The following is a 10,456-nucleotide window of genomic DNA, read 5'->3' as shown; positions in this document are numbered from 1 at the left end:
AACATCACGCCTGTATACCCAACATGGGGTAAGCAGAGCCACGAAAACGTTACGCTTCGGAGCCACTTTAGCAATTTTTAGGTAATTAAGTTTATAAAAAAAAGTTTTTTTTTTTTAGAATATAATTGGATAAATAGGATAGGATAGCATTAGGATAGAATTGGATAGTTGTTTAATACAAGTCACAAAATTTACAAAAATCAGCATTATCCCGTAGGTATCTACCAAACTAGGCTGACCCGTTATTAGCAACTCAGTGAGTTCAAATTAAAATCAGAACAGATAGTTAGTAAAATGTCCCTTACAAGGTGTAGTAAAAGTAAACACTCCACGACTTACAATGTTAGAATTCTCTTACCATGTAAAAATCTATCAACAATAGGCTATTTGACTATTTTGGACAGTCATGGTAATCTATTCTTTGTTACAAAATAAGACATTTTCATTAATATTTCCGGAAAATTTACTGTATTATGAGTAAAAATCAATATTAAAGTTTAAATTTTCAGAACCGCGCGAAAAACGATGTTTTTTGTAATGGCGCCGAGCACCTGACATGTGTGACGTCACATGCCAGTAAACAAATTCCTAACCTCTGTTAAATAGTGCATATTAAGTGAGTTTCATCGATTTTCTTCAACATTTTTTTATATCATTATGTATAAATGGTGTGTAGTGCCACAATGTACAAATACGTCTTTAAGGAATCCACAAAAATTGTTTGTTTCTGTACCAACGAATCGAAAAAGGCGAAAAATGTGGTTACAGTTAGCTCGAAGGGACCCAAATGAAATTTCATCACATTCAAACGTCTTTATGTGTGAAGATCATTTTTATGTAAGTATCGATTAACTGTATACATACCAAAGAGTACCTAAACATATCGGTTTTCATTAAATAAGTACATATTTTAGTCTTAACCACTTGTAGTCAGAATGATCCTTTTCACCCTACATTGCAGAACAACACGCTCTAGGCTTGCTCTAGGATTTCAAATATTTTTGTATTATGTTGTTTAACTATGTTTTTTGTCATTAGCTATGCTGTCTTTTAACAAGCTTTTATTTAGTTTCACTTGTCCCGTTGTCTGTCTGAAATCAAATCTTGCAAGTTAAATTGACCAACTTCCAGTAGTTGGATTGACTTGAAATTTGGTATACTTATGTAAATTGCGTGACAATACAATAATCTGGTAGTCACATCCTGGTAGTCCAGCCAGGATCATCTCCGCAGGACGGAACTTTTCAACAGTTAATGACATCATCGACTTGAAATTTGGTACCTACATATGCAAATGTAGTTTGGGTGGCAATGCAAGTACAGTCAACAAAAAGTAGTCGGCAGAAAAAGCTTGTATAATACAAGCATGAAATTTTTACCAAAAATTTATTTCAAAGATAGTGTGTGATAGTGGCTACCTATATCAGAAATGATGTTAAATTTCAGATGGAAAAAGACACAACTAACTACATGCAGCATAAATTGGGCTTCAGTAAAAAATACTTCTAACAAATGAGGCTGTGCCATCTAAATTTCACTGTCAAAAGGATCGCAAAAGATTGTTGTCTGATGATGAATCTGCTCAAGAAGTTTTTTTTAAAATGAAAAGAATTGAGCTTGTCAGAGAATGTCTGCAAAGCCAAAGTGCGACTGAAACCCAAAGGAAAGCTTAAAAAAAGATGATGATATAGTGCAAGAAATTATTAAGCCAGAAGGTATGATACTTATCTATTTAAAACAAATTTTAATGTCAAAGTAGAAATAAGTTTATGTAATTCAAATATAGGCCATACCATAAGTGTAAGTATAAAAGAAAAGTTGTTTTGCTTATTCAATACAATTCTTAATTTCAAGTGCCTTTAAAAAAAAATTGAAATGAAGTTACTAATTTTAAATATTAATCTTTTCAGAAATACTACGAACTCAAGACAAAGATACTGTTACAGACTCTATCATTACTGCAGAAAAAACTGTTCAAGCAAGAATAAAACGAAATGTGCATTATAGGAGCAAGGCCATCCAAACAATATGCCAAAGTAAAAGCATTACCACGTCACCATTGAAAGTGACTACGACTTCTCGTTTGACTTCACCTTTTAAAATAGTTCCTTGCCATGGAAAACCATCACAGACGGGAGTTGTCAAAAGAGCGAAGAGAAATATTGCCCTTGAAGAGGAAAAATCTGATAGTGATATTTCTTATTTTGAAAGTGGCCATTCATCACCGTTTGTAACCACTTCATCATCAAGGGTTACTGACTCTGACAGTGTCACAAATACCAATGAAAATATTGAACAATTGCAGCGTCTCAAAAATACTGTGCGCTTAATTGAAAAAAAACCTTTGTTGTATGTTGGTATTTCCAAAGAATGTTATTTTTTAATTCAGTTATTGCACAAACACACAAATATAAAAATAGAATATATTTTACTATGTTTGAAAAAAATTAGAATGAACACTACGTTTTCCGAACTAGAGGATAATTTTGGAATGTCATTATCTTATGCCAGTAAACTATTTTAGTAAACATACCTATAATAAGTAGTTTTTTAAAACCATTTATTGTAAAGTTGGATAAAAAGTTAATAAAAAGAACCTTCCTATTGCATTCAGACATAACTATCATAATGTCAGCTGTATCATAGATTGTTTAGAAATTGATATACAAAAACCATCAAAAGCTGTTTATCAGGCACTGACATGGTCGGACTACAAAAGGGGAATACTGTAAAGTATTTAATATCCTGCACACCTAATGGTTTGATTAATTTATTTCTCAGGGGTTTGGGGGTAGAACAAGTGATGTTACTATAGTTGAAAACAGTAAATTTCTTGATGAATTACAAATAGGAAGTTGTATCTTGGCGGACAGAGGCTTCAAACACCTTGAGCAGAAACTTCATGAAAAGGCCATGAAACTTTTAAGGCCACCCAGTGTAAGCACTGGTGAAAAATTGTCAAAAACAGAAGTTCGACAAACTAAGATAATCGCTAGCTTGCGAATTCATATTGAACGCACAATCAGGCGTATAAGAGAATTTCATATGCTCAAGCAACATTCAGTGATTAATAACAACATACTTCGTGTTCTTGACCATATCATTATCATTGCATGTGCTCTTATTAATTTACAGAATTCTCTTATTAAATAATATAAAATAAAAAAAATTAAAACAAGGAATTGGTTTTTTATTTAATCATCACACACTGGTGTTACAACACAAAATAGGATAGACATTTTTATTCCAGAAAATTAGTACCTTTTTTACTAAATTCCTAACATATTCACTATCATAATTTTCTAGCACAATTTCTACTTTCCTCGTCTCTTCAAATTTGCTGTCAGCAACACAAAAATAGCACTTTTTGATACCAGTTGCATACATTTGCAGTTGCACCTGTGCCTTATATTTAGTTGTAATAATTCCATTTTTTAAATAATTCTCTTTGGCTTTTGCCTTGGTAGGGCATTTAATTTCTATAATGGCATCCTTTGTTAAGCCATCAGGAGATGCTGCGATCATGGGATGGTCTTTGCATACAAAAAGCCCACACAAACTGTTTTTTTTTTTTAAATTTTTACTTACTGTCTTTCTGACAGAGTGCTCCAAATTTCTGCCTCTCTTCATCGCTGCTGTATCAGGTACTTTTGCACCCATTATAGTGGCCACCAATGACCCATCTGGTGTATGGCAAACACTAACCTCGTGTGCCTTTGATGCTGTGATACGGCCATATCGCATCTCATACCATAAGCTGCTTTTATTCTGCCCCTTGTTGCTTCTTCGATCATACTTATTGCAGTTACAGTGAATGATGTTTTCATCAAGTCAATAAGCTTGTCTACATTGTTTTTGATTTCTGGAGTTTGATCTAATAGTAAACAGTGCAATGAATATTTCATAATGCCACTGTGTCTAAAATCATCTTGGTATTTTAATAACTCACAGTTATCAATTTTTCTCTTTTTGGCTTCAGTAATAAATTCATCATATAATGCAGACGAACTTGGTCGGTGTGGTACTTCTTTTTTGGACATCTGCTGCACAGTAATATACTTCATCGTAGTCCCTACTTTGGATAACGTGGACTTCTTCCAATAACACTCAATGGAAGTGCATGAAGGTTCCTCAGTGCGACGATGGACCCACATCAAAAAAGCTACTGCATGCTTACATCCTCCGGCTGAAGCTGCACAGTCGTGGCACTCGCAGCTAATTATTTCACAGTCACTTTCGTCAACAGTCAATGTCACATTATATCCTTTGGCTCGTACTTTGTGCTCTGGGCACATCTTACACTTAACTGTGCAAATTCCACGCTCTCGGTGAAGTTGGACATACCCAATCGCATCGTCACCATATGATTCCCTGGCAGACCTGTGAAGCAAAGGCAAAGGTCATGACAAAGAGAATTTACATCAAATTTACGAATATTTAACAACATAACCTAAATTAGATTTTACAAAACTTGAACTTTTATTATGCTTAATTACATGAAGGTTTGTAAATAAATAATGTCTATGGGGTACTTACACTGCTGTTTTTACGTTTTTAAGTTCCGCAGCATAGTAATCAGCGTTATTCTTAAAGAAACGTGCGACCATAAACGCATCTATCTTGGGTAGGTTGGTGTTATCAGCTCGCACAAAATTTGTCTCCATTTTAAGATTCAAAATGAATATGAATGCTAGAATTGCTAGAAGTTGCGAGATTTTCCAAAACTGCTTTAAAATGCCCGTAAAACGTAAACTACTACTACTCTCAGTCAAGGAAGCTTTGTTTACTAGCATGTGACGTCACAAAAGTTTTAACCAATCACGGAGCGTTGACCATCACAGATAAAGTTGAAACAAATTCTATATTTTGTTTCCGAAATATGCAAAATATATATATTTTTGTCTAAAATAAAGTGAAATATGTTATTTTATGCCTTTATCTTGTAGGATGACCATAATTTGGGGTATATTTTTTAATGTTGTCAAATAGCCTATTAATATATTTTTGACAGTCAAATCAAAGAACAATGTTGATGATGACGAGACAAAAGAAATAACGTTAAAATTAAAAAGCTCTATACAGTAAGAATCTTGTTGTATATTATAAGTATATTGGAAAGGTCAAGCGCAATAAGCATCAATCCTTCTCACTTCATCATAATACATAACCTAACAACAAACTCACTCCAAAAACCCTGACACGCCACATGCATGAAGCGTTTTACAGACCCTAATCTTTTCGTGTTCGAGATGTTTTGAAAGCGTCTTATCGCTTATTCTTTGTTGAAAAACGTCTTTTGCACGCGGCCGCCATATTGTCGCAGATAGAGGCAGTTTGGGCCGCGCTCGTGGGCCAACCTGGAATATTTAAAAAAAAGAAATTATAGGACGTTTCGGGTTTTATTATGGCATTATGCTGAAGATATTTTTTAGCTTTCGGCGTCTTTTGAATTTGGACGTATTGTGAGGTGAATTGGGTAAGCTTTTCATGTGAATATAAATGTAACTACTTATTCTTTTTTATTATTGAATAGAATTAATGTTTAGCGATTCTAAGGCCGTCTTGCAGGAAAAAATAAATCTAGATTTAGTAGTTAAACCTGGCTTAAGCTTGACAGTTTTTTTTTTTAATTCGATTGGATGGAAAACGAGCAAGTGGGTCTCCTGATGTTAAGAGATCACCACCGCCCATAAACATCTGCAACACCAGGGGTATTGCAGGTGCGTTGCCAACCTAGAGGCCTATGGGATTTCTTACCTCAAGTGCCAGTAATTTCACCGGCAGTCTTACTCGCCACGCCGAAACACAACAGTGCAAGATACATCCATACATTTTGACACTACTAAACTAAGCTTAACGCTAACTCGAGATTTATGTGTTTTCAGCAGGTAGCCATAAATGATAGCTCTAATACATAACAATATAATATTACAGGAAATAAGAATGCGATCTACTGAGCAATTATTTTATAGTAATTTGATCGTCTTTTACGGTAGAGATTGCTTTTTCACTAGTGTAGCAACATTTTTACTACAAATTCTTATATTATTGCTGTGTCCTTAGTACCGTAAACTGCTTCAACTTTGCCCCTCTGCCCCAACATTGCCTGAGTTGATTTAGAGTCGATAACTTAGCACTCTTATAGATTTTAAACTTTTATCTACACGGGAATTATTATTACGGGGGGATATAAGTTTTAAAACCTAAAGGGTGCTAAGTTATCGACTCTAAATCGAATCAGGCAATATTTGGGCCAGAGGGCAAAGTTGAAGCAGTTTACGGTAACATTAGTTGACGAAGGATATTTCCTTAGACGCCCATCAGGCAGAACTAATTTTAAAGAATAATCGAAAGAACCATCGATTCATCATCATCATCATCAGCCCACAGAGTCCACTGCTGGACATAGGCGTCTTCCATGGCGCACCACAACACTGTCTTCAGCCCCTCGCTCCATCCGCCGCCGCGTCCTCTTAAGGTCGTCCGCCCACCTGCCTCAGGACGCCCTACACTACGTTTTCCACCACGTTAATCATCGATTAGTTCGATCCAAAAATTTACCAACATGTCGATATCTTAAAAGGTTTAACGCTCATAAAATACTAAACCGTGCTAGTTTTCAAAATTATGTATATCAATGACTCATTAGTTAATTTATGTCCATTCATTAAATCATCACAGCCCTTCTAGCGAGGACTATGATTCACAAACAAAAGTACAAGTAAATATACCTACTTAATCTAACCAACTTTAAAAAATCAAAAACCCTATCGTCATTGTCATTTTATTTTAAACTTCAATATCTCAATAACCTAACCAACGAAAAGATGGAAAACACTCGACTTTGTCAGTTCAAAGTTCAATATCTCAAAACGGCTGACGGTTAATAACATATCTAAAAACCATTCAAGTTAAAAAACCGCATCCAAATCGGTTTACACAATTAAGAGCTACGGTGCCACAGACAGATAGACACACATAGCGGTCAAACTTATAACACCCCTGTTCTTGCGTCGGGGGTTAAAAACGAGTAAACGATCAAACATAAAAAACTGTATCAAGATCAGTCTATCCGCGTAAGAGCTACGAATCCTCAAACAGACATATTTTAGTGTCAAACTTATAACTCTTCTCCTTTTCAATGTCAAAAGTCAAAATATCTTTATTCAACTTAGGTTATATAACAAGCACTTAATATGAATGTCAAAAAAACCTACCACCGGTTCAGAAAAACCTCTGTTGAGAAGAATCCGGCAAGAAACTCAACGAGCTATGTTTGGGTCTGGGGTTAAAAACTAAAATGTAATCTGAGCACTCTGTCACAGAATATATAATAGTACTAACGTACAGAATGGCCACGCTCCGCCCCGCACCGGTTCGAGTTACCCCACCCCTCAAGCGTAGATTGCAGGAAAACCGCAGGAAAGCAGTCGGTCGGGTGCGCAACGCAATTATTTTGCGAAATGGTAACGGTACCCTACCTACTTCCTTTTTATAAATAAATGATTTCAGAAATTATCGCGATTAATACATGAAAGAACTAACTACCTACCGAATAATTCGTTTAAGTTTGAAGTCGTATATCTATTGTAATTGAAAAAAATAATGCTTAAATACACAGACAGACACATTTTAAGTAGGTTTAAATAAATATGTAAGATTTACGATTACATTTATTTGCACTATCTAAGCCATACCTACATATAAGTATACCTTTAAATGTCATTGGTAGCACTTATTAGGGTTTTGCGATAGTCAGCCCTGTGTATCTTACGCACACATTGAAACGTGTACAGACATCGTCGTGCCTATGTAGATTCAAGAACGCGTTTGGACGGCGTGGCCGCCGTGTGACTGTCCAAGTTGAAGAATGAAAACTATAAAGTGGATCATTTAGTATGCCAGTGATGATGATGATGATGATGATGATGATGATGATGATGATGACCCAATTCGAAGCTTTGCCCCACCGTGTAAATCAGAGTAGCCAATGTATTCTGATGAATTCACGCCCCGCCGATTCGTCAGCGACATACCTCTATGCATAACAAATTAAACCACCTTCTAGACGATTGGAATTTTAAATATCCTCCTCAGTTCGTCCGCTTTCAGCTTTTGACTTTTGTTTCCGGCGGAATGTTAACACGAACTTGTCATAAGTGGTTTTCAGTGTTACAGTGTATTTGATAGAGAATTTATGTAATTAAAACAGTTAATGAACTATAAATAATAAAAAAGTCGTGGTGGCCTAGTGCCTATGGACCTCTAAAGCAGATCGTGGGTTCAAATTTCAAAAAAATCGTAAATCGTGAGGAAACCTGCAAAACTTGCGAAGCAATTCAGTGATGTGTGTGAAATTCCCAATCCCAATGTGTGAACTAACCTGGGTCAATCAACTTTTCTTGTTTGTTGTTCTGTCCCGTTGTCCAAGAGACAACAGCGGCGGTTTCTTAAAAATCCTGCTTTGATATTTATTTATTTATTCAATGAAATTAAACAGTATGACAGTAAAACTAAAGCACTGTGAATTCTACAATTAAAACAAAATAATTAGTAAATAACGTTAATGCACAGATGAAGGCCGTTCATCCATCTTCACGCAAAACCTCAAACATTCATCACTTACCGACACCCATCTACACGCAAGCACATCGGTACCAGGAGACGCATCCATATATGCGACTAATATGCTTAGGACAACAAAAAATCAAAATAATGAGCTTGTAACTATGTCAAAAATTTATACTCGACGAATTTTAACCACAGAAAATATAGAAACTGGTGGTTTTAAAGAGTTGTCCAGGGGACGTAACCATGGCAACGAGGTGCAAGAAAAACTTAATCGACCCAATTACACAAATCCAACTATAACCGTCATCAAAAAAATCCTTCGTGAAAAAAAAACATTTTTTTAATTTTTTAACTACTTACTTCTACAAGTACAGAGAGAGTAGGAGAACAAGTTTATTTCTTGCCATTTGCGATAACCGTGCGACGCCAAAAATTTCGTTTCCATTTCCTACCTCTTAATGAACCTAATTTGCTACGTTCAATGTCGACTTAATCCGCACCCAATCCGCACTGGGCCCGCGTGGGAACTATGGCCCAAGCCCTCTTGTTCTGAGAGGAGGCCTGTGCCCAGCAGTGGGACGTATATGGGCTGGGATGGAATGTCGACTTAAATTGCTAAGGAAGGCGGCGAGGTGAAGTCACATTATTCATGTAATCGTTACAAGTACAGAATCACTGTAGTCACAGTTACATGAAAAGGACAGTAGAGGAAGAAACTCTAACTAGTGTGTTTTTCTGGAATCTGGACATTGTGTCAGTTTTCACTTTGTTTTAATGTATTTTCTAATCCCCGTCACAAACATAGATAATAAGTTCATTTAAGTTTGACGCCAAAGTCAGTTTGTCTGTGCTATTGTAGCTCTCAAGCGGATGGACCGACTTAGATGCGGTTTCTAACGTGGAAGCGAGTTTTCTGGTGGTTCTTAGCCTTGTTTCATTAGAATGGATTTAGCAAGAAAGAAAATAATTTATTTATAACAGCTATGATACATAAAATATGTAGTTTCCGTTATAAAAAGGTTTAAAATGACAATGTTGGGGGTTCTTCAAACTTTTCTATATTGATTACGTTTCTTCAATGTATATGGCCCTAAAGGAAGTTCAGCGCCGTTTGGGAGACCGGCAGTTTGCTGATTTTTGTTGGGACCGTTTCGTTCATAAGTTGAACAATGGGCGCGCCACATAGCTCGAAGAACAGATAAACGTTGGGGGAGAAAAGTCCTCGAGTAGCGACCACGGACCGGAAGACGAAGCGTTGGCCGGCCTTCGACTAGGTAGACTGACGACATTGTGAGAATTGCAGGCAACCGGTGCAGGTGGCGAGTTGTCGTGCATTGTAGCGTTCTAAGGGGAGGCCTTTGTTCAGCAGTGGACGTCTTCTGGCTGATGATCGTGTTTGTTTTCGTTATAGTTTTTATTCATGTAGTCACGAAAAATTTTTTTCCTTCCTTTCTCTTTATTTACATGCGCAGATATTGCTATAAAACTTTTATACTTTTAGAGGTTCCGTACCTCAGTCGGCAAAAAAACATTCTAGTCCTTGCAGTCGGTGAAAACGGCAACCTTGTGGGACCACTTTGTTCTCCATCTGTCCATCAAAACTCTTTTTCTCGGAAACAAGCGGAAATGGAAATGCTCAGAAATGGCCGTATCTCCACATCGTAGGGGAGGCCATGGAGAGTTGTGACAGATTTTTGGGAACTTATTAAGTAACTGCTAGCGAGCTCGCAATAGCGCGCGTTTGATAGCTCGAGACTTGAACTGAATAAGTTTTTTGGTAAACATTTCACTTATTAATACAAGCTTTTTGCTGACTGTACTTTTTGTTGACTGTACTTGCATTGTCACCCAAACTACATTTGCATGCTAATTTAAAGTCGATGCC

The 10,456-nt window shown here is 36.4% G+C and overlaps 1 pseudogene; it reads left to right on the top strand.

Moving 5' to 3' along the window:
- The first annotated feature begins 1,601 nt into the window (after window positions 1–1,601).
- LOC141428747 (uncharacterized) lies at window positions 1,602–3,236 on the top strand (annotated as a pseudogene).
- The last annotated feature ends 7,220 nt before the right edge of the window (window positions 3,237–10,456 follow it).

This window comes from Choristoneura fumiferana, chromosome 6 (genome assembly GCF_025370935.1).
Source record: "Choristoneura fumiferana chromosome 6, NRCan_CFum_1, whole genome shotgun sequence".
NCBI lineage: Eukaryota > Metazoa > Arthropoda > Insecta > Lepidoptera > Tortricidae > Choristoneura > Choristoneura fumiferana.
The sequence above is the reverse complement of the archived record's forward strand: the minus strand, read 5'-3'. Positions and strand labels throughout refer to the sequence as shown.